The sequence below is a fragment of the Jaculus jaculus genome, chromosome X (assembly GCF_020740685.1).
Source record: "Jaculus jaculus isolate mJacJac1 chromosome X, mJacJac1.mat.Y.cur, whole genome shotgun sequence".
In the NCBI taxonomy this organism is placed as follows: domain Eukaryota; kingdom Metazoa; phylum Chordata; class Mammalia; order Rodentia; family Dipodidae; genus Jaculus; species Jaculus jaculus.
This window is the reverse complement of record NC_059125.1, coordinates 57868750-57895033: the sequence shown is the minus strand read 5'-3', so window position 1 is coordinate 57895033 and position 26284 is coordinate 57868750. Positions and strand designations below refer to the sequence as shown.

Genomic DNA, 26284 nt, shown 5'->3' with positions numbered 1-26284 from the left:
ATCCTTCCCTGAGGAGTTTTTGGCAATTACTTATTGCTGAAGGAGCATGGGATACTTTCTGCTGTGTTGTAGCCAGTGGTAGATTACATGTGAAAATAGAAAATAGAGGAGAACCAAGATCTATCAATAAGACCAAAAGATAGTGGACTTCCCGCCAAGAGAGACCTGCCACCTCTACCAAAGCTACCAGGGCCCAGGAACAACTACAGAGGAAGTGGCAACATGAATACTGCTCTTACTGTTAGCCTGACAACCAGCTCCAGGGCAATGGTGACAGACACAGTGATCAATCAAAATCCATCAAAGCAGAAATCCAGAGGCTACAGAGAACTCAGTACTAAATTGGACTGCCAACAGGACTACCAAGGCTCAGCAAGCATTGTGAAAGAGAGGCTGCAAAGACTGTAAGACCCACAGAGTGGGCAGGAATAGCCCGAGGCAGGCTACCCTGACACCACAGGGACTGACTGAGGCCTTCATGACCATATAACGAATATCATAACCCCATTGAGGAGGGCCACAGGGAAACAGGAGCAGAGCTTAAGGGAATAAAAGAGTATGACTGGTTATATATATATATATATATAACAAATTTAAAGAAACAGGACAATCCTGAGATTGATGAGAGAGATCCTCCCTGTGTCTCAAATACATTCACCCTTCAAAAGTATAAAAACCCAGATCCTTAACAGAGAGGGTAAACTACAACTCTGGATTCTCCAGAAGCCTGCCTCTGTGAGGGGGGGGGGGCGGAGAGGAAGGGAGAGAGCACACGTGATTTTGCTTGCAATAAGCCTTGCCTGTGTGCTGTGACTGTACCTGGTTATTCTATTCTATTCTTTTTTTTTGGGGGGGGGGGGTTCAAGGTAGGGTCTCACTCTGGTCCAGGCTGACCTGGAATTAACTATGTAGTCTTGAAGTGGTCTTGAACTCATGGTGATCCTCCTACCTCTGCCTCCCAAGTGCTCAGATTAAAGGCGTACACCACCACGCTCGGTTTATATTCTACTCTTAACTGGAAGAAAACAAGGATTGTGGTCCCCTTCTACTAGACTGTAACGGAGGAGTAAAGAGAAGATAATGAGGGCTGGAGAGATGATTTAGCAGTAAGGTGCTTGCCTGCAAAGCCAAAGGATCCTGGTATGATTCTCCAGGACTCATGTAAGCCAGATTCACAAGGGGACACATGCATCTGGAGTTTGTCTGCAGTGGCTGGAGGCCCTGGTGCTCCCATTCTCTCTCTCTCTCTCTCTTTCTCTGTGCCTCTCTCTCTAATAAGAAAATAAATAAAATATAAAAATAGAAGATAATGATAATGGAACTGGATTATGATCAAAGTACATTATATATATATATATATATATATATATTTAACTATCAATTAAAAATCAGAAAGAAATAAAATTATAAATTGATAAAAATAAACATAATTATAGTAAAAAGATAAAATGGTATAAATCTGATAAAATATATGAAGGATACTGTAAACTAAAAACTGCCAATTAAAAATGCCAAAGATAGCTGGGTGTGGTGTGCCCACCTTTAATCCCAGCACTCAGGAGGCAGAGGTAGGAGGATCGCTGTGAGTTCGAGGTCACCCTGAGACTACATAATGAATTCCAGGTCAGCCTGGGCTACAGTGAAACCCTACCTCGAAAAATGAAAAAAAAAATGCCAAAGATAGCTGGGTGTGTTGTCAGACACCTTTAATCCCAGCACTTGGGAGGCAGAGGTAGAAGGACACCATGAGTTCAAGGACACCCTGATACTACATAGCGAAGTCCAGGTCAGCCTGGACTACAGTGAAACCCTACCTCAAAAAAACTGCAAAAGGGCTGGAGAGATGGCTTAGCGGTTAAGCGCTTGCCTGTGAAGCCTAAGGACCCCGGTTCGAGGCTCGGTTCCCCAGGTCCCACGTTAGCCAGATGCACAAGGGGGCGCATGCATCTGGAGTTTGTTTGCAGTGGCTGGAAGCCCTGGCGCGCCCATTCTCTCTCTCTCCCTCTATCTGTCTTTCTCTCTATGTCTGTCGCTCTCAAATAAATAAATAAATAAACGAACAAAAAAAAAACTGCAAAAGATTTACACTGGAATGATAAAGATTTATGTATTAGAATAGTTAATATAATAAATATGTCAGTTAACCCAAGTTAATATACATGTTTAACACAGTTCTAGGAGAGCCTAGTAAAAAAACAAAATTAGTGTATAGTTTCAGGCACAGAAACTGAAAGCCTTTATAGCTGCAGCTATTGAACAGATTGCCACCATTAAAAATAAACTAACTGTTCTGTCCTGAGACAATAGGTGTCTTGAGGGCAAGACTTAACCTATTAAAGTCTCAAAGTAAAAATATGAATTCTTTCCAAATGAAAAACCCTGCAAAAAGAATGTTGAAGTAGGTTTCTGCTCTCCAACGTCAGCATATAGGTACTATATACTGAGGTCAGGTAAACTAGGGCTATAGAGGAAGCACCATCTCAAACAATAAAACAAAACCAACAATATTTCTGGTTTTGTCTTTTTTTAATTTTTAAATTTTTATTAACATTTTCCATGATTATAAAAAAAAATCCCATTGTAATTCCCTCCCTCCCCACCCCCACACTTTCCCCTTTGAAATTCCATTCTCCATCATATTACCTCCACATTACAATCATTGTACTTACATATATACAATATCAACCTATTAAGTATCCTCCTCCCTTCCCTTCTCTTCCCTTTATGTCTCCTTTTTAACTTACTGGCCTCTGCTACCAAGTATGGTTTTGTCTCTTGATTGGGCTTTCCATAAAACAGTAAGATTTTTTTGTGAAAACTTTGTTTCAATTGTGTGTATGTATACTTCTCTATAATTGTAAAAGACATTTCTTACTGTGACTTGTAATTTCAACTGTGAAGTCACTATCTTGTGACTAGTGGTAGTAAATAAGTCAACACAAGTTCAAAAAACTGGCTAAAGAAAGATAAGAATTTCTCCCAAGCACAATGTTGACAAAATAATTTAAAATGCTACTGATAAGAAAGGAACGTTAAGGGCCAGAGAGATGGCTCAGCAGTTAAGGTGCTTGCCTACAAAGCAAAGCCTATCAACCCAGGTTTAATTACCCCATACCCACATAAAGCCAAATGTAGCAGATGGCACATAAATCTGAAGTTCGTCAGCAGTGGCTAGAACCTGGCACACTGATTCATGTTCTTTCTCTCCCTCTCCTCTCTCTCTTTCACCTATCTCTGCTTATAAATAAATTTAAAAAAAGAAGGAACATTAAAATGTGAGTAACTTAGAGTGATGTTAATTACCATATAACTTTACGGTGGTGCTCTTTGATGAACTCACCCTTTTACAGATGTGTAAAAGATGAAAAGAGGAGGCATTCAACAAAGGATGAGAATGAAAATTCACAGCATAATAATACTACAACTTACTTAAGGGAGCCTAAGTCCAAATTGAAGCAGGGTTATAAAAGAGCAATAAAAATGGCTTCAGAGGTAGAATCAGAATCTTAAAACAAGACAGTGATAGACTCACTATCAGATCATTATCAGATGAAATAGTATAATTACTCATGTTCTACTTTGTTCATTTTTCTAACAATGATTATCAAACTACAGATAATAGAAGAAACAGAGTTATGAGAGAATTAAAATTCATTATCTTTGGTGAGGAGAGAGTAAGAAAACATCTAGCTTTTCTAAAGTAATGTAAATTTCCAGGGTCAGATTGATTATAAACTTGGACACTGGGAGAAGTCTGAAAATAGAAGAAGTGCTTGAACAAAGGATATAAAGTGTTCTGTTCCTTTAAAAGGAAGGAAAGGAAAAATCTTTAAAAACTGTAAGAAAACAGTAACATTATTATTTTTTTAAACATTTTATTTATTTATTTATTTATTTATTTATTTATTTATTTATTTATTTATTTGAGAGTGACAGGCACAGAGAGAAAGACAGATAGAGGGAGAGAGAGAGAATGGGCGCGCCAGGGCTTCCAGCCTCTGCAAACGAACTCCAGACGCATGCGCCCTCTTGTGCATCTGGCTAACGTGGGACCTGGGGAACCGAGCCTCGAACCGGGGTCCTTAGGCTTCACAGGCAAGCACTTAACCGCTAAGCCATCTCTCTAGCCCAACAGTAACATTATTAAGTTGATGATTCATGAATAATTTAGAAAAGAAACTGGTGCTTAATAGTAGTCAGCATGAATTTAGGAAAACTACTGAAGCCAAAGTCAGCTCTGTTGGAATATTAGACTGAAAAAGATGATGCAATTCAAAGACATGGTATATTAAATTCAGGTTAATATTTGGAATATTTCTCACAATACACCAATGAATTTGTAACTGATAGAATAAAGTAAATAATAAGGTTTAAAAGAAATATTAACTTGGTTCAAAGTATATATGAACATATTAGTAAGGGCTCCATTATTGCCTTTTCCTCTTATAATTTTAACCACAAATGAATGGTCAAAGAAAGCATGCTCACCAAATCTGGGGTCATAAGGCAATATGGTTTTCAAATTTTAGTCTCAGGACTAGTTTGCACTCTTGAACTCTTTTTTTTTTTTTTTTTTTTGGTTTTTCGAGGTAGGGTTTCACTCTGGTCCAGGCTGACCTGGAACTAACTATGCAGTCTCAGGGTGGCCTGGAACTCATGGCTATCCTCCTACCTCTGCCTCCCGAGTACTGGGATTAAAGGCGTGCGCCACCACGCCCGGCTACTCTTGAACTCTTGAATAACTTAGTAGACCCATTACATGTTTACACACACATGCACACACACACTTCATTTTTGAGACAGAATCATACCATGTAGCCCAAGGTGGTCTTGAATTTGAAATTATCTAGCTTTTCATCTAGATAACTAAGACTATAGGCATGCATGTACACATATGACAACCACATTTAGAATATGTTACCCCACTTCAGTTAAACTAATGTTGAACATCACCCACAGACATGCTCAGAGATTTGTTTTCATGGTGGTTCATTCAGTCCAACTTCAAAGGTCCATGTGTGGTGTACGCAGGTGTTTGTTTAGTTGTGTGTATTTGTCCCTTGCACACGTGTGGAGGCCAGATGGAGGTGATGGGTATCCTGTTTTATTGCTCTTCCACCTTATTGACTTGAGACAGTCTCTCACTGAACCAGGAGCTCCAATTTTTCAGTTAAACTGGCTGACCAGGAATCTCCGGTGATCCTCCTCTCTGCTTTGTTGAATAGTGGGGTTATGGGCATGAGGACTCACACCTGGCTTTTTAAAAACTATACAGGTGCTGGAAATTAATTCAGGTCCTCATATTGTGCAGCATGTGCTTTTATTCACTAAGTCATATGTCCAGAATCCAACTTTCTCCTTTTTATGTAGCCCTGGCCCATTGAATGGGGCTGCCCAAATTTATGGTAGAACTTCCCAGCTTAATCTAGTTTAGAAAATCCCTAACAGGCATGCCCAGTGATTTGTTTCTATGATTATTACTCATTCTACAACTGAAATTAATGATCATAGCATCCTCAGATAATTGTTCTATACATTGTTATGTTATGCATCTCTTTTCCCCTGATAATTTTCTGGCTTTATAAGTCTGCTCTATATGAAGTAAATATAGCTATCCCTATTTTCCCCCAGCAATATAAACATGATAGCTCTTTCTCCATCATTTTAATCTAAATGTAGTCTCATATTTAAGGAGGCTTTCTTGCCAAAAGTGATGACAGATACCACCTACTAGGGAGGTTGAGTCACGAAGATCACAAGCTCAAGGTCAACCTATACAACTTTGTGTGACCTAGTCTAAAAATAAAATAAAAAACAAAGGAGTGCTGGAGAGGTTGCTTAGTGGTTAAGGCACTTGCCTGTAAAGCCAAAGGACCCAGGTTCTATTCCCCAGGACCCAATTAAGACTGATGTAAAAGGTGGTGCATGTGTCTGGAGTTTGTTTGCAGTGGCTGTAGGCCCTGGTGCACCCTTTCTTTCTCTATACCTGCCTCTCTTTCTTTCTCTCTCAAAATTAGTAAATTGAAAAAATAAAGGAGGTTGGAGTGTATGTAGTTCAATGGCATAACATTTGCCTAGCATATGCAATCTTTATTAGCATAAAGTTTCTTATAGACAACATATAATTGTGTTTCATTTTTTTATTTGCTTTGGCAATCATTTATGTGATATATTTGGAGCACTTATGTCTAAGAATGATTATTAAGCCAGCATTCAGGAGGCAGAGGTAGGAGGATCACTGTGAGTTTGAGGCCACCCTGAGACTACATCGTGAATTCCAGGTCAGCCTTGGGTAGAGTGAGACCCTACCTTGAAAAACCAAAAAAGGATGATTGTTGATATAATTGGATTGATATTTAGTATCTACTGTATTTGTTACTATTTTCCTTCTTTACTTATGACATGCTTTTGCTATGTAGCCCAGACTGGCTTAAAAGCTGCTATGTAGCTTAGATTGGCTGTCAACTCTTTTTTTTCTTTTTTCCTTTTTTTTTTTTAAGGTAGGGTCTTACTCTAGTCTAGGCTGATCTAGAATTCACTCTGCAGTCTCAGTCTGGCCTTTAACTCACAGCAATCCTCCTACCTCTGCCTCCCAAGTTCTGGTATTAAAGGCATGAGCCATAACACCTGGCTGGCTGTCAACTCTTCATCATGTTCATTCAGCCTCTAAAGTATGAGGATAACCAGCAGGAACCTCCACATCCTTACCAATATCCAGTACAGTAACTAATTCAGGCTTTCCTTGCAAGTTCACACAGATTGCTACTTGGGGTTCCTTCCATGGTAAGATGTGATCCCTTGTATCTGCCTTTATGTCTCTAATTCAGGGCTCAGTGGTTTGTACCAGAATCTCAATTCTCTTACAGATATAAGAAGGTTTGCTGACTTTCAGTTTGTTTAATTGTCTAGGACTGGGTTATGAGTTAAAAGTTGCTAACATGCTGAGCCAGAAAGTAGAAGTCCCAGTCTTACACTTTCATTTTACCCTGTTTACCCATATATGATTCTAATCATTTGTGTTGATTCACTGACTTGTACAGATCTTTCCATTGTTAAGACATTTTATTTCATAACATTAATAAAGCTTCATATCCTCTATGGCATGAGTTCCAACAATCCACCATTTAGGCTGAAACTTGTGTGTGAGTTCTATAATAAAGATGCTCTTGAGTAATACCTCTTCTTCTACCACATGGGCACAGATGATCTTCTATTTGGGTTGGGACTTGCAGAAGAGTTACAGCATTTGGATTCCCTATAGGGTTTACTCTCACTCCAATGCAGGGACACTATTGCAGGTTCACATTGCTGGTAGAAATAACCTGACCAAGAGCAGCTTGTGGGGGATAAAAAAAAAATTATGTTGGCTTACAGACTCTAGGGGAAGCTCCATCATGGCAGGGGAAAACGACAGATGGACCACAGCAACAGGAGAGTGTGGAAAACACTGGCAAGGGGAAACTGGCTATAATACTCATAAGCCTGCCCCCAACAATACACTGCCTCCACGAGGAGTTAATTCCCAAATCTCTATCAACTGGAAACCTAGCATCCAGAATGCCCAACTTTGACTTCTGGTTAAGATGGCGGCGTAGGTACCACGCCAAAACAACCTGGGGGGGAAAAAGACCAAAAAATCTCAACAAAATACACACTTTTGCTAAAAAGTGAGGTGTATAGGAAACTGAAGCAGCATCGGAGAAGTAGAAGAGATCCAGAGCATCCAGAGCCCGCACAGGCTGACCAAAGCGGCCCTGGCAGCTCTGCCAACCACAGCAGCGGCGGCGGCGGCGGCGGCGGCGGCGGCGGTGGTGGAGGTGCACCAGAAAGCTGCCAGACTCGGCTTCAGCCACAGGAAAAGCCAGGTGCAGGGAGTTTACACTCACACCGGCACTCTCCGCAACTCAAGAAATGTGAAGGGAGAGTGGCAGTGAGCAACGGAGGAGCAGACCACGAGGTAGAAGAACAGGTGGAACAGCAAAAGAATCAGAGCAGCTGTGGCTCTCTCCCCTCCCCCACCGTCTGAGCCCAGTTCCAGCGAACACAGCAGCGGTCCTGGGACCCGGCCACACCAACTTGGGCCGACAGCGGGACCCAAGCAGGAGTAGAGTCCGGTAGCAACATCAGCGGCTCTGGCACCAGTAACAGAGGCCACAACAGCAACAGACCCAGTAGCTGCAGCAGTGGCAGACCCAGCAGCAGCAGCTTCAGTGGCACCAGTGGCAGTGGACCCAGCAGCAGCAGCTTCAGCAGCAGCAGTGGCTCCAGAAGTGGCAGCTACAGAAGCAGCAGCAGCTTCAGCAGCAGCAGCGGTGGGCCCAGCAGCAGCAGCTTCAGCTGCTGACAGACCCAGCAGAGGCAGCTTTAGCAGCAGCAGTTCCAGCAGCGGGGGTGCTGATCTGCAGGGCCATAGTTGCCAGGCTCAGTTTACCCCACAGGAAAATCCAGTGCCCAGCTCCAGAAACCAGAACAGCAGCCCAACGACCAGGCAGCAACTTGACTGAGACCAAAGTCATCCAAGGTAACTGGGATTTCACCAGGGAAGGGTCTCACTTGGTCACAAGCTGACTTGGATCCCTCAACAGACCAGAAATCTTAACCTCTATGTTGATAGAGGTTCTGGTTGTTATAATAACTACTCTGGCATACATACTTGGAGCTGTTTTTGATTGAATGGGTACAGTGTTTAGTTAACTTTTAGAATGTACCTGTATTTTACTCCACTCAGCCTACTTGAATACTCCCATAGCAGGGAAACTCAACCCCTAGGAGCACCTTTATAGATACTCTGAGAGTCTTAAGAGCCACACCTAACACATTAAGCTCTCACCCTGAAAATATATAACATCAAATCAATTGATACAGCTAAGAATACCCAGCTAGCTAGAAAATCCAAGCATTAACTTAATCCAAGATGCAAAAATATATACATTATAACACAACAAACACTAAAAATCAAGATGATATAAATCCATCTAAAAGTATTAATGCATCAGAAATGACCTCCAGTGGGTTGGAGAGATGGCTTAGCGGTTAAGCGCTTGCCTGTGAAGCCTAAGGACCCGGTTCGAGGCTCGGTTCCCCAGGTCCCACATTAGCCAGATGCACAAGGGGGTGCATGCGTCTGGAGTTCGTTTGCAGAGGCTGGAGGCCTGGCGCGCCCATTCTCTCTCCCTCCATCTATCTGTCTTTCTCTCTGTGTCTGTCACTCTCAAATAAACAAATAAAAATAAAAAAAAGAAAAAAAAAGAAATGACCTCCAGTGAGAACGAGTTAGAGGAAATGCCTGAGAAAGATTTCAAAAGAATGATTATAAATATGTTCAAGGAAGTCAGACAACAAATCAAAGGAGTCAAAGAAGAACTTAAAGATGAAATCAAAGGAATCAAAGAAGATGCAGGACACCAATTTAACAAAATAAAGACGTCAATACAAGACATAAATAAGGAAATAGAAATAATAAAGAAAAACCAGTCAGAATTACTAGCAATGAAGAACACAGTTAATGAAATAAAAAACTCTGTAGAAAAATCTCACCAGTAAGATGGATGAAGGAGAGGACAGAATATCTAAGCTAGAAGACCAGGTGGCAGATCTAATACAGTCCAACAAAGAGAAAGACAAACTAATAGAAAAGTATGAATGGGAATTTCAAGATATTCGGGACACTATGAAAAGATCCAATATAAGAATTCAGGGCACAGTAGAAGGAGAAGAATTGCACTCCAAAGGCATAATAGGCGTCTTCAACAAAATCATAGAGGAAAATTTCCCCAAAATTGGGAAAGAGGTGCCAATGCAGATACAGGAAGTCTTTAGAACCCCAGCCAGACAAAACCTGGAAAGAAACTCTCCTCACCATATTATAATCAAACTTCCAAACACACACACCAAAGAAAAAATATTGAAAGCAGTTAGAGAGAAAAATCAAGTTACCTACAAAAGCAAGCCCATCAGGATTAAAGCAGATTATTCAACACAAACTTTTAAAGCCAGAAGGGCTTGGAGTGATATATTCCAAGTTCTGAAAGATAACAACTGTCAACCAAGTTTACTTTATCCTGCAAAGTTATCCATTCAAATAGATGGAGAAATAAGGACATTCCATAACAAAAGCAGGTTAAAGATTATTTGAAGACAAAACCAGCTCTACAGAAAATACCTGATAGAATCCTCCATGCTGAAGAAAAGGAAAAGCACACATATAAGGAGCCTAGAAAAAACAAGCAATACTCAAATACTAGTTAACACAAGAGAGCACAGGTAGAACCGGAACCACAAAAAAAAAAAAAAAAAAGGAAAACAGAATGCCAAATTTTGAGGGACACCTGGACCAAACCACCACATTGTGCCCCTGGCCCCCATAAACTGATAACTGTACATGATAGAAAATACAGTGTATTCTGTCCAACATTAAAGGTCCCCATAGTTTTTACCAGTACTAATGATGTTCAAACATTCCTATAGTACAAGACATTTTAACTAATCCATAATACCAAAAAATCCCTCAAAAATCCATAATGGCACAGAATAAACATGCATACTGCAAAAGATGACATTGGCATAGCAAAGAAATAATTCAACCAATACAAGATTTAAACAGGGCAAACATCAAACTCTAGCTCTATGTCCAACAACTCTGGTCAGTGACAAGTCTCCAAGTCTGATAATTCTAACCAGCAACAAGCTTCTGGACTTTCAATTCTGCCCCTCTATCTAGGCTACTCACAGTCCTAGAATATTTCATCAGAAATCAGCAGGTTTCCTTAGCAGCCATCTTGTCATCCTGGCATCTCCACTGGGCCTCCACTGCAATGCACAGTCCATCCACATGGCTCCATCAGGTCTCCATGCAGGCATCCAGCAGACCCGTTTCACACTGCCCATAAACATTTCCAAAATACAAGACTGTGTTGCAAATTAAATGACCCCCTTTCCTCTATTTCTTATACTCTGCAATATCAGGTGGAGTGCCAATGTGTTGATCCAGGGGGGAATAAAACAGACTCTCAAGAACAGGACACTCCTTGAGCATTCAGTCCCCTTCAAAAGAGTCTACATTCTTCCTCTTTCTCCCATGCAGGTCAGCTGACCCAATCTCAAAGTTTATAACCACTCTTATAATTGCAGTTGAACGGTCAGACATTTCAGCCCAAAGATTTCATTCCATGTCATATTCCTGTGCACACACCAGTCCATTTCTTAATTTTTTTTAAATATTTTTATTATTTTATTTATTTATTTATTTGAGAGCGACAGACACAGAAAGAAAGACAGATAGAGGGAGAGAGAGAGAATGGGCGCGCCAGGGCTTCCAGCCTCTGCAAACGAACTCCAGACACGTGCGCCCCCTTGTGCATCTGGCTAACGTGGGACCTGGGGAACCGAGCCTCTAACTGGGGTCCTTAGGCTTCACAGGCAAGCGCTTAACCGCTAAGCCATCTCTCCAGCCCAACCAGTCCATTTCTGTGCAATGCAACCCTGCAATAGTTTCCAGGACATGGGCACAAACAGCAAGCCTCTCACACAAACTGCTTCTCACCTAGTCCAAGCAAAGCTCTTTCTCACCCTTATAAGCCAAACCTTATAGTCCTTAGTTCTTATTGCACTTGGGTCTTTCATCTCTGACCAGAATAGTCCATCAAGCTGTACTTACAGCACTACAAGGCATCTCTTAGTCCAAGCTGTCAAATCCTTCCGCATTCCTCTTGAAAATCAACTCCAGAAGGCCATAGCTCCACAGTTAGGTGTTTAATAGCAATCCCATTCCTCTGATACCAACTTTACTATTGCAGCCAGGTTCGCATTGTAGCAGAAATCACCCAGCCAAGAGAAGAATGTGAGTAAAGGGGGTTTATTTTGGCTTACAGACTTGAGAGGAAGCTCCATCTTGACAGGGGAAAATGATGGTATGAGAAGAGGGTAGACATCAACCTCCTGGCCAATAACAGATAGACCACAAAGGAAAACTGGCTATAATATGCATAAAACCATCCCCAACAATTCACTGCCTCCTGGAGACATTAATTCCCAAATCTCCATCAGCTGGGAACCTAGCATTCAGAAGGCCTACGTTTATGGGGGACACCTGAATAAAACCACCACATGCACAAATAATCTACCCTATGCACTGGAACTCACAAATGCGTTCCTGCACTTGGATTTCTGTGAACCATGCCCCCTTGCTTCATTAGTAACTAATCTCCCTCCACTGTGGGGGCATAATGATCCACAAATTGGCCTGGGGCATGTACATGTGCCAGCACTCATGTTTTTGTACCAAGCCCCCTACCTCCATATCAGGGCTACCAATGATCCACCATTTGGGCTGGGATTCAACCTGTGAGTTGTAGCATTCAGATTACTCCTAAAAGCCATTCATCTACTACTAACAATCTTCCATTGGGACAGGGACCCAATCATGAAATCAAGCACAGCTTCAACCAAATTGAAACCAAATCAACCATACCATCTACGAAGCCATGAATAGTATCTCAAAGATAGAAATCTAAGAACCATGAAGAAGAACAAAAACAGCAGAACATAAAGAAACTTCAAGCATTATCCTTACTGTTCAATATGTAAAATGCAACAATTTTATATAAAAACAATTTTATTAACCTATAATCAAGTCAGTCTGGTCAAAGACAAAGAAATTTATATTTCTTTGGGGCTAATTAGGATTGCAGTCTGGGAAAACACAGACAAAAGGAATGTTAAAAATATGCTGTTAGAGTTTTATGAAATGAAAACTATATATGTTTCAATGGCAAGAGTATTGGGGATTATATCACTTGTTAGTCAGGTGTTATGATTGGGGCTGGCAAAATATAAACTCCCTTATAAGAAAGGGTTGGGTTCTACTATGAAAACACATACTATTAAACACTACACTCTGGAGGAGCAGTTGAGAGAACTACAAGTTTGAGGTCTTCCTGAGCTAGGTCACAAGCCTAGGCTATATATCCTATAAAAGAAAGCCAATCAGTCCAAGCAACTCATTGTCTAACCTAATTAGCAACAAATAACCTGATGTGATGCCAACACAAGTGCAATAGTGGCACACAGCCATGGTGAGGAACCAACTGCTCTTCATTTGGCTAACGGATCCCCTCAGTGGTACGAGACCCATAGCTGGTGCTAGGAAACAAGTCAGAATAATACCCAAACACAAGCCCACTTTCCAATATCAAGCTAACATCAATCATGGGGTACAAGAGGGTCTACAACTATCAAACTCTCTATCAAAAAAGTAAGTGTTATCTCAATTTTCTGGGTGCTAACTTACTCTCCGTTGGAGAATCTGCTTCTCTTTTTCAGATAGATGCAGATCCTAAGGAGAAAGCTGCCCCAACATACCTCAAAAGGGGCCTGGCTGAAACTAAGGACAATTGGCAAAACAAGCAAGGGTGATGTTTTCCTGTGAACCGGATACCAGCACAAAGGGGAAGGAGACCAACACAGAGAAAAATCAACTCCTACCAAATCAGAGAGCCAGAGCCTCAGAGGCCCCCAACACCTCAGCATTGAAGAAGACCAAAAATGAATCCAACATGGCTCAGGGAAATTTTGTGGAAGAGGGGGCGGAAAGAATGTCAGAGCCACATGTTGGGTCATGATTCGCAGAGACATTTATTGTACCAATAACTGTGGGCTAACTCCACAATGCATGACCCATTTACATCAACAAGGAGGGTCCAATGGGAGGGGGTTGATCATAGATGAGCCTAAACAATGGTAGCAAACTGCCTGTAATTTGCTGAAAAGAAAACTAATAAATTAAATTTAAAAAAAGAAAGTCAATCAGACAGAATAGAAAAGAAAAGGAATAGAACACTGGAAAGGAGGGGAAATAGAAAACATAAAAGGAAGACCGGAATGTCTATTAATTTTCTCATGGTGTGATAAAATACCAGGCAGCTTAAGGGAGGAAAGGCTTATTTTGGCTTACATTTTGAGTGAATATAGTCCATCATTCCCATGAAGATATGGTGGCAGGAACATGAGGTGGCTCATCACATTGTATCTGCATTTAAGAAGCAGAGAACAGACATTAAGGGGATTCAAGCTATAAAACTTAAGACACACCCCTCCTCTATTCCCCATCCTGGGCTCTTGGCAATACACCATCAGTAAATGTATAAGTTACCCTCTGACTGTGGGACAAAATGTCTGCTAAATGGCAATTTAGGAGAGGAAGGGTTTATTTCAGCTTGTACTTCCAGGTTATAGCCAATTATGGTTGGGAAGAAATGGTGACAGATGCTTGAGGTGTGGTGGTGGGTTTGAGATTTCAATCTGAAAATATGCAAAGTATGCCTATCTATAGTTCCTGAAGTGTGCTATGCTGTATGGCTTTTGCCTTTTAAGCTTGTGTTTCTCTCTCTGTGTTTGGTCCCGTGAAAGCAGACCAGCTCCTTTGGCCATTATGGAACTTCCCCTGGATCTGTAAGCTTCAATAAATATCCCTTCCTCCATAACTGTGCCTGGTCTGGAAGTTCATCTCAGTGATCCTGAAGCTGTGTACTACAAGCTCCATGTCCAGTATCTGGGATTTGTGATTAAATCTGGGCTCCAACATGTTCAAATAGATTTGCTCCTCCAGTTAGGCTTACAATAGTCTCTCTGTTGGACAAGATCATTCCTGAGCCCACAGATTTCCTTGTTGGATGTTCCATAGTCCTAGCACCCAAATATCCTGGGACCACAGGATATTCACACTGAAGTTGGAAATCATCTACATAGCTTCATGCAGTGGGCTCATAGAACTTCAATTTAGCCTCAAAATGCTTATCTTTAATGGTTCTCTAAAACCATGGTGAACTATTCCATGACCCCTCCATCTTTTTTTTTTTTAAATATTTTTTGTTAATTTTTTATTTAGTTATTTGAGAGCGACAGACATAGAGAGAAAGACAGATAGAGGGAGAGAGAGAGAATGGGCACGCCAGGGCTTCCAGCCACTGCAAACGAACTCCAGACGTGTGCGCCCCCTTGTGCATCTGGCTAACGTGGGACCTGGGGAACCGAGCCTCGAACCGGGGTCCTTAGGCTTCACAGGCAAGTGCTTAACTGCTAAGCCATCTCTCCAGCCCCCCCTCAATCTTGTATCTTTCATTTTTCCAAAACAAATACTATACAGATGACACTGCAAAATTCTGCTGATAGATTGGGATGGACATTGCACCTATGGAACACAGATGAAGCACCCCTTATATATTGGCTCTTGGGATCAAATATTTCTACCCATGCTCTGGGAAGCCCTTCAGGAGGAATGGAATTAGAACCCCAGAGCCTTCATCATTGTTGAACAGATACTGTATTTGAAGTTATAGGATTTGATGTTTTTTACTGTTTTTCTTTAATAAATATATTTATTTATTTATTTATTTATTTATTTATTTGAGAGCGACAGACACAGAGAGAAAGACAGATAGAGGAAGAGAGAATGGGTGCGCCAGGGCTTCCAGCCTCTGCAAACGAACTCCAGATGCGTGCACCCCCTTGTGCATCTGGCTAACGTGGGACCTGGGGAACCGAGCCTCAAACCGGGGTCCTTAGGCTTCACAGGCAAGCGCTTAACCGCTAAGCCATCTCTCCAGCCCTTTTTACTGTTTGTTTTATATCCTGCATAGGTTCAGTTGTTTCTTGCAATGCCATCTTTTGCTGTGTGAATGTTTACTGTGTCATTATGCATTTTTTGTCTTACAACTCACAGTAACAAGACCTTGGACTATGGGGATGTTTGAATGGCATCTTTGTGGAAGAGGTAAAACTGGTATAGTGATGATCTTTATCAGAAGTATCATCATCAAACAAACCTGAAAATGTCAATCAGAAATTTCATAGTTTCCCATGTATTGGATATATATATATTTGAAAATGTATTGTAGTTTAAAAAAAAGGACGTACAAAACTTGGTGTAACTTTGTTCATCTTGTAGGTAGAAATATAATACCAACATTGTATACATTAAAGTTTTGGATGTAATGGATTAAACATTTCCAGATTCAGGCAGGAGAAACATCAGGGACATAAAGAATATAAATAGTCACATGCTAAAGGAATACAAAATATCTCAATGAAATCATAGCAAATTTTTTTATATATTAGGGGTATGCAAATCCAGATACAAGAGGTATTTAGAACATCAAACATATCACATTTAAACAACTATACATATAACAAAAACAGTATATATTAAAGCCAACAAGAGAGAAACACCAAGTCACAGACAAAGGCAGGTCCATCAGCATAACAGTGCATTTCTTAACAAAAACCTTAAAAGTTAAAGTGACTTTGATGTTGTATTTTAAGTTAAGAAAGACTAACTATCAACTAAGACTAACATATCCAGCAGAGCTAATCATTACAATTGAAGGAGAAAGGAAAACCTTCCATGATAAACATACTTAGTAAATTTGTGACCTTTAAGCCAGCTCTTTGATGATACTCAAAGGAACTTTCTGAACTAAAAAGAAAGACAACCAAATCCAACAGGCCACAGGGAAAAATAAATCATTATTGACTAATAGTTAAGCAACAGAAGAATAACAAAACCCCAAATACTAAAAAATCAACACAATGACAAGAAATAATATATTTTTCAATAATAATCCTGAATATTAATGGTCTCAATATCCCACTCATAAGACACAGACCAAATGACTGGATTAAAAGGCAGGATCCATTTGTCTATTGCCTACATAAGACTAATTTCCTTATAAAACATAGATGGTACCTTATGGGGATAGTATAGAAAAACTATTTCCAAGCAAATGTAAGTAGAACATCCAGTTGTTACTGCTCTAATATTTGACAATTGACTTGAAACCAAAACTAGTCAGCAGACATAAAGTGACTTTATGCTGAATAAAGAGACACAGTCCAGCAAAAGGACATTAAAATTCTAAATGTGTGTGTATATATATATATGCATATACATATACATATATATACATATACATACACATACACACATACATGCACATATATATGTATTTATATATATGTACATATACATAAATAGAACAAGACAAAACAAGCCAAATTCAGTATCAGTTGGAAGAAAGAATTAAGGCTATGGCACAAATTAATAAAATAAAAATCGAGAGATGGACCAAAGGCAGTGACACAAAAAGTTTGGCCTTAGAATGAATAAACTCTTACCCAAACTAAACCAAAAGTAAAAAAGAAAAATTCATTAAATTAGAGATGAAATGGGGCTATTATGACAAACACTAATTAAATAAAAATCATTCAGACATATCTTGAAAACATAAACTCTACTAAATTTGTAAATTTGAAAGACATGGATCAATTTACAGATGAATATAATCACTCAAAATTAATTCAAAAAGCCAAGTAATTGAAACAGATCTATATAACATTTAACCAATGAGATGGAAGAAGAAATACAATTTCTTCTGACTGAAAGCCACAGGCCCAGATTCACTGGTGAATTTATTAGACTTTAAAAGAAGAATAAGCTGTGTTCCCTGCATGGACATTGTGTGGGTGGGTGTGGTGGTGTGGAGTGAGTAGGCCAGACCCCTATTTCCTGGCTCCTCCAACCTTCCTGGTCTCAGTTCCCTATAGAGACAGTGTGCGGGTGGGTGTAACAGTCTGGAGTGAGAAGGCCAGATCCATCTTTTCCGGCTCTTCCCAGTGTCCTGGTCTGGGTTCCCTGCACAGACAGTGTGAGGGTGAACACTGTGGTATGGATTGAGTAGGCCAGACAACTCCTTCCTTGCTCCTCCCAGTCCCCTGGTCCTTTTTGGGGAGGTCTGGTCAGTGTGTGAGCTGGGTAATCATGCCTTTTGCTCTGGTATCCTGACTGACCACTGGGTACCAACATCCCTGTTTACATGACTCAGAGGGTGCATAGGTCAAAGGACAAAAAACTTGCTTCATCCACAATAAAATAAAGAGTCTTTCTAAAATGGGTAGACAATAATGCAAAAAGCCATTGAAGGTCAGAAAACTGAGAGATCTCCACCAAGGAGACCTAGTCCTACAATGGAACCCTCCAATGAAATCATACAGAAATCAACAAAAATTCATTCCCAAAATGAAAACACAATAACCAATGAGACCCTGACCAAAAAAAAAAAAAAAAACACTGAACTGAAAGCAAACCATCAAAGAACCAACAATTGTATCTATGCAATAGAACAGAATTATCTCCTAGAGTGTTCAGCTTTTGACAGTAGGCTTAATTTGATTGAAGAAAACATTAGAATCCACCAAAGAGATATGAATAAATTGAAGATGAGTCAAGCAATAGAAGATCTGAGCTGGGCATGGTGGCACATGCTTTAATCCTAGCACTTGGGAGAGAGGTAAGAGGATTGCCATGAGTTTGAGGCCACCAGTTTATTAAGCTTAATGAAGATTTGATCAAATGCAAGAATGAATTCCAGGAAGCATCAAGAAAATCAGAACTCAAATTGAAATCGTACCTCACATAAGAGATGGACATGATGCAAAATAACACTGCAGAAAACAAAAATAAAACAGAAATTATAAAACCTCTCTAGAACTTATTACCAACAGAGTTATTCATGGGGAAGACAGAACCTCTGACCCAGAAGACAAGACAGAAGAAATTGATTGGGGGGCCAAATCTTTGTTAAATTCAGAAAATCACATGAGGAGACTTCTGGTTAAGATGGCAGCTTATGAACCACACCAAAGCAGCCTATGGGAGGAAAGCCAAAGAATACCCAGCAAAATATACACTTTTACTAAAAAGTAAGGTGTATAAGAAATTAAAAAGGCAGCAGTGAAGTAGGAGAGATCCAGAGCCCACACAGGCAGGCCTAAGAGGCTCCGGCAGCAGCAGATCCAGCTCTGTTAGCAGCAGCAGAAGCAGCAGCTCCGGCTCCAGTTCCAGCATTGGCAGCGCTGGCTCCGGCAGCAGTGGCTCCAGCACCAGCAGATCCATCAGCAGGAGCATCAGCAGTGGCTACAGCAGCGGTGGATCCAGCAGCACCAGTGGTGGCAACAGCAGCAGCAGATCTAGCAGCAGCTCTGGCAAGAGCAGTGGAGCCAGGTCTGTGGGGCCACAGCTGCCAGGCTTGGCTTGCCCACAGGAAAAGCCAGTGGCCAGCTCCAGAAAACAGAACAGTGGTCCAGTGATCCAGCCAGCCTACTTGAACCCACAGGGCACCAAATTGGGATGCATAACTGAAACCAAAATCATCCAAAAAGGTAACTGGGATTGCACCAGGGAAGGGTTTCACTTGGTCACAAGCTGACTTGGAACCCTCAGCAGACCAGAAATCTTAACCTCTTTGTTGATAGAGGATCTGGTTGTTATAATACCTACTCTTGCATAAATACTTGGTACTGTTTTTGATAGAATGTGTACAGTGTTTATGTAAATTTTAGAAACTACCTGTATTATGTTCCACTCAGCCTACTTGAATACTCCAATAGCAGGCAAACTCAACCCCTAGGAACACTTTTCTAGATCCTCTGAGAGTGTTAAGAGCCACACCTAACATCTTAATCTCCTACCCTGAAGATATATAACACCAGATCAATTGATATAGATAAGAATACCCAGCTAACTAGAAAATCCAAACATTAACTTAATCCAAGATGCAAAAATATACATTACAACACAAGAAACACCAAATATCAAGACAATATAAATCCACCAAAAGTATTAATGCATCAGAAAAGACCTCCAGTGAGAACAAGTTAGAGGAAATGCCTGAGAAAAATTTCAAAGAATGATTATAAATATGTTCAAAGAAGTCAAAGAAGAAATCAAAGGAATCAAAGAAGATGCAGGACACCAATTTAACAAAATAAAGACGTCAATACAAGACATAAATAAGGAAATAGAAATAATAAAGTAAAACCAGTCAGAATTACTAGCAATGAAGAACACAGTTAATGAAATAAAAAAAAAAAAAAAAAACTCTGTAGAAAATCTCACCAGTAGAATGGATGAAGGAGAGGACAGAATATCTAAGCTAGAAGACCAGGTGGCAGATCTAATACAGTCCAACAAAGAGAAAGACAAACTAATAGAAAAGTATGAATGGGAATTTCAAGATATTCGGGACACTATGAAAAGATCAAACATAAGAATTTAGGGCATAGTAGGAGAAGAATCTCACTCCAAAGGCATAGCAGGCGTCCTCAACAAAATCATAGAAGAAAATTTCCCCCAAATTGGGAAAGAGGTGCCAATGCAGATACAGGAAGCCTTTAGAACCCCAGCCAGACAAAACCTGGTAAGAACCTCTCCTCACCATATTATAATCAAACGACCAAACACAAAATCCACAGAAAAAATATTGAAAGCAGTTAGAAAGCTCATGTTACTGACAAAGGCAAACCCATCAGGATTACAGCAGATTACTCAATGCAAACTTTAAAAGCCAGAAGGGCTTGGAGTGATGTATTCCAAGTACTGAAAGATAACAACTGTCAACCAAGATTACTTTATCCTGCAAAGCTATCCATTCAAATAGATGGAGAAATAAGGACATTCCATGACAAAAGCAGGCTAAAGGAGTATTTGAAGACAAAACCAGTTCTACAGAAAATACTTGAAAGAATCCTCCATGCCGAAGAGAAGGAAAAGCACACATATAAGGAACCTGGAGAAAACAGACAATACTCAAAAAATCACATGAACAAAATACTAGGGAACTCTGTGCTACCCTAAAACAACCAAATATTTTGAACATGGGTATACCATAAGGAGCCGAAATCCAGGCCCAAGGAATAGAGACCATATTCAACAAAATTATTGAAGAAAAATTTCCGAATCTCTCAAAAAAGAGGTCCATCCAGATACAAGAAGCCCACAGAACACTAGACAGGACCAAAGAAGAAACTCTCCAAGATACAACATATTTAAGACTCTTAATAATGAAAACAAAGAGAGACTATTAAAAGCAGCAAAAGAGAAACAATTCACAACATACAAAGGCAATCCCATCCGAATTACATGATATTTCTCAATGGAAACCCTGAAAGCCAGAAGGGCCTGGAATAGAACACTTCAATGTCTGAAAAACTATGGCTTCCAACCCAAGCCACTCTACCCAGAAAAAGTATCCCTTATAGTAGATGGTGAATGACAAACATTCCATTAACTCTATGATCCAACTCTATGATTATATGAACACAAATCCAAACCTACAGAGAATACTTTAGGCAATACTCCACACCAAACAGTCAAACAACCAATCTCAAGGTCCAACAAGAAGAAGATCACAGTCACCAACATAGACTAGGCTCTACATGGACTCACTCATCTGTGGTTCCTAACCTGGATCAGCCCAAGTTGCTGACATACCTGAATGGCATCTCAAGGCTTGGACAATAAGGAGGGTAGGACTTGGGGGAAGGGGAAGGGTGGAGAGGGGACACAAAAGCAAACCCAAATTGAACTGGCACTATAGAATCCTATATACTGGAAGTTAGACTAAAAGGTGGAACCCTCAAGATGACCTAGGGGAGAACCTGAATCAAAGGGCCCTGGAAACGGTGAGACAAAACCTAACCTTAGCCAGTCGTGGTGGTGCACACCTTTAATCCCAGCACTCAGGAGGCAGAAGGAGGAGAATTGCCATGACCTCGAAGCTACCCTGCGACTACATAGTGAATTCCAGGTCAGCCTGAGCTAGAGTGAAACCCTACCTGAAAAAACAAAAGACAACAACAACAAACAAAAACCTAAGTTTAAATTTCTCCAGTTTCTCTTTCTTTTCCTTTTTTCTGTATCCTTTGCACTGGCCTGTAATTCCCTATTCCAGGATATTGTTTATATTCCCAATGAGCTGTTGATCAGAGAGACCTACTAGATCTCCCAAAACAAACAAGACGGTCTTCTGTCAGAGCACTTGATTACCCACCAGAGGTTAATGGTAAGACCCTACAGCTGAAGACACCATATGCTGTCAGCATGGACCATGGAGAGACTTCATTGGAATCCAGAACAGAGCTAGTTCCCAGGCAATTAGCCCTTCTATGCTGGAAGGTGCTGCATGTGCTATCAAGGGAGAGTGGCCAACATCTGTCCAAGCAACTCAAAGTCTAAGCAACTCAGAAGCAAACAACCTGAAGTGATACTCACACAAGTGCAATAGTGGCACACAGCCATGGTGGGTAACCAAGTGCTCTTGGATTGGCTAACAAATGTGCTCAGTGGAAAGGAAAACATATCTGGAAGTGAAAAATAATTTAGAATTATATACAGATAATAATTCTGCTTTCCATTCTCAAGTTCTGACTAATATAAGAGGATATACACCCTTTAAATTATCTCTAAATTAATAATGGTTATCCCGTTTAATCATTTCTGACTTCATTCTCCATTGGAGAATCTGCTTTTCTTTTTCAGATGGGAACTGGTCTTGAGCAGATAAACTACCCAGTGCACTCGACCCTGGTCCCAGCTGAAACCACAGAGAAATTGAGGAAATGAGCAAGAAGGCTGCTTTCTTAGTGAATCTGGTATCAGTACAAGGGTGAAGGAGATAGACATTCAACACTTACCAAACCAGAGATCCCAGAGACTCCTAAGTGCCCATCACTGAAGTTGACTTAAAATGCTCCCAGCATGGCTCAGGGAATTTTGTGGGAAAGGGGGTGGAAAGATTGTTAAAGCTACAAGTTGGTACATTTTGCACAGAGACATTGTCTCTCCTCCATAACTGACCACTGCCTCCATAATGCATGACCCACAATCCCCATGGGATTGACCTGCATCCCCAACGATGGCCTCTTCAGAAAAGGGGCAGGGAAGAGGGAAAGGATGGTACCAATATGTTTTGTTTACATCATAAATATGTCAATAGCTAATAAAAATTTTAAAAATGAAGTATGAACACTAATGACTCTCAATCTATTCCATAAAATAGGAAAAGAAAGATCTCTACAAAACTACTTTCTTAATTTTTAAAATTTATTTGAGAGTTAGAGAGGCAGATAGATAGGGAGAGAGAAAATGGGTGTACCAGGGTCTCCACCCACTGCATACTCCAGACACATGCTCCGCCTTGTACATCTGGCTTTACATGGGTACTGAAGAATTGAACCTGAGTCCTTTGGCTTTGCAGGTGATCACCTTAACTGTTAAGCCACCTCTACATCACCTACCAAACTACTTTTATTGCCATGAAAGAAAAATAAGACAACACAACAGAAAAGAAATACATACATACATACATACATACATACATACATACATATATATATACACATACATATATATATATATGTATATGCCAATTTCCCTCATGAACATAGATGTAAAATTTTACAACACAATACTTGCAAACCAAATAAAATATTTCAAGAAGATAATATAACATGCTGGTTTTATTGCAAAGATGTAGGTATGGTTCAACATATACATAGGAATAAATTCAATATGCCCTGTAAGTGGACTCAAGAACAATAATCACATAATCATCTCAATAGATCAGAAGAGTCATTTGATGAAATGCAATATACCTTCATCATAAAAGTCTTGAAAAACCTGGGAATAGAAGGAGCATGTCTCAGCTTAATAAAGGTATATACAATAAATTTATGGCTAACATACTAAAATGGGAAAAACTTAAACCATTTCTATTAAAGGCAAGAACAAGGCAGGGGTGTATTCTTTCTTTGTTTTTCTTTAATATATTATTGGAAGTCGTAGCTAGAATAGTAAGTCAAGAAAAGCAAATAAAAGGGATATAAATATGGGAAAACAAATCAAACTTTGCTCATTTGCAAATGATATGATTTTATACAGAAGATACCATAAAGATTCCACAAGAAACCTTTTGTGTGTTTTGAGGTAGGGTCTTACTCTAGCTCAGACTGGCCTGGAATTCACTATATAGTCTCAGGCTGGCCTCAAACTCATGGTGATCCTCCTACCTCTGCCTCCTAAGTGCTGTGACTCAAGGTGTGCACCACCATCAGAAAATATTTAAGGCTAAAACAATTTCAGGAAAATATAAAGTTATAAAATTAACATGTAAAAGTCAGTAACAATCTTCCACCATACCAATAACAGGCCAAGGAAAATATACTGTATCTCCATTCATAATTGCCTTAAAATTAAATAAATAGAAATATACCAAATCAATTTACTGGCTGACTGACTTCTATAATGAAAATATTAAAAGACTCAAGAAAGAAATTGAAGAAGACATTAAAAGATTGAAAGATCTCCCATCCTAATGGATTAGAAGAAACATTATAGTGAAAATACCTATTTTACCAAAAGTAACATATAAATTCAATGCAATTTCTATCAATACTGGAATGGTATTCTTCACAAAAGTTAAAAAATAACTTGAAATTAATTTAGAGGCACAAAGAACTTCAGATAAGTGAAACAAACACAAGCATAAATAAATAATAAGTAAAGAAATAAATAAATGGAGGGAGGTATCACCATACCTGATTTCAAGCTATATTACAGAGCCAAAATAATAAAAACCACATGGTACTGACAGAAAAACTGAAAAGTAATTAATGTATCAGATTATAAGATTCTGATATTAACCTGCTTACCTACATATACCTGGCTTTTAACAAAAATGCCTCCAAAATACTCATAAGAACACAACCTATTTAACTAATAGTTAAGGGAAAACTGGACATTCACACAGAGAATAATGAAACTAGATCCACAGAACTCAACTATGAATGAGTCAATGACCTTCATGTTAGGCATGAAATTTTGACTTCTAGGGGAAAAAAAGTAGAGAAAACTCTTCAAGAAATAGGAGTGGGTAAGAATTTTCTGAATAGAACTCTGACTCCCAGGAAATAAGATCAACAATCAACTAACAGGGAATCATGAAACTGAAACACTTCTGTACAGCAAAGGAAACATTTACCCAAGTGAAGAGAAAACCTGCAGAATGGAAGACAATCTTTCCTAGCTATTCGTCAGATAAAGGACTAAAATCCAGATTATACAATGAACTCAATAAATAAAACAATAGCCAAATAAATAGCTCAATCAAAACTCTAGGCTAAAGAACTACACAAAAAAAAGAGAAATGTGGTCAATAAATATTTTAAAATGTGTTCCATATTCCTGGTTACCAAAAAAATGTTAATTAAGACTACTGTTAAGATTCCATTTTATCTCTGCTTGAATAACTTAATAACACCAATAAGAAAACAAATAACAGGTTGGGGAGATGGCTCCATTGGAAAGTATCTTGCCTGTAAAGCCTGCAACCATGGTTCAATTCCACAGCACCCATGTAAAATCAAATGTAAAATGTGCTACAGGCATCTGGCATTCATTTTCAGTGTCAAGATACCTTGACAGGTGTGCTCTCTCTCTCTCTCCTTCCCTCCCTCATAAATAAATAAATAAATAAACTTTAAAAGAGAAAATAAATAACAAATGCTGGCCAGGATGTGGAGAAAGGGAACTCTTATACACCATTGGTAACAATGTAAAATGGCATAGCCACTGTGGAAATAAGTGTTGAGGTTTATCAAGAAGCAAAAATTTGAACTATCATATCATCCAGCTATGTCACTCCCTGGCATATACCAGAAGGACTCTAAGCTTACTACAGAAATATTTGCTCATCAATGTATATTGCTGCACTCTTCACAATACCAAAGAAATGGAATCATCCTAGGTGTCTACCACCTGAGAAACAAGCATTGAAAATGTGGTAACTACATGCTATAGAATTCTATTTAGTAATAAAGAATTAAATTATAAATAGTGCTAGAAAATGAATATCACTAGGAAAATAGGTGTGATAACTCAGGTGCTGAAAGAAAATCATTGCATGAGTTTTCTCTCTAGGATCCTAGTTTAGAATCTTTATATGTGTGTATTACTATGGGAGTGAGAGTGTATAGACAACAGGGTACTGTAAATGGATCCATGAGAGGGAAAAGAAAAGCTTTAAGAAGCAAGAGTAGGGAAGCTAGCAAATGTTAAGTGATATGAAATTCAAACAGGGAATACTAAAAATGGGAGGAAGAATACAGGATAGAAGAGTACAGAGATGAGGGAGAGGAAAAAGAGAGGGAGTTTTAAGCAGATTAAATACAAATACAAATAAAGAATTTTTTAAAAGGGAAAAGATAAAGACAAAATACAAATCTAGGGCTAAGGAGATTGCTCAGTGGTTAAAGACACTTGTTTGCAAAGCCTGTCAGCCTGGGTTCAATTCTGTAGTATCCAGATGCACAATAGACACATTCTCTCTTTCTCTCTCCCAAGTAAAATAAAATTTAAAAAAAGTCAAAACTAAAAAAAGCTAGATCTCATGTTCAT

The 26284-nt window shown here is 39.5% G+C and overlaps 1 protein-coding gene across 2 annotated transcripts in view; it reads right to left on the bottom strand.

The window, feature by feature from the left end:
* Window positions 1–26284, bottom strand: part of Zc3h12b (zinc finger CCCH-type containing 12B) — a 280839-nt gene that overhangs the window by 202582 nt on the left and 51973 nt on the right. Inside the window, exon 2 of one of the 2 annotated variants that reach the window (XM_045140212.1) lies at window positions 13952–14026. The exons of the other annotated variant lie outside the window; for it this stretch is intronic. The gene's annotated coding sequence lies outside the window, so the exon portion shown is untranslated. The remainder of the gene's footprint in view (window positions 1–13951; window positions 14027–26284) is intronic. 2 annotated transcript variants of the gene reach the window in all.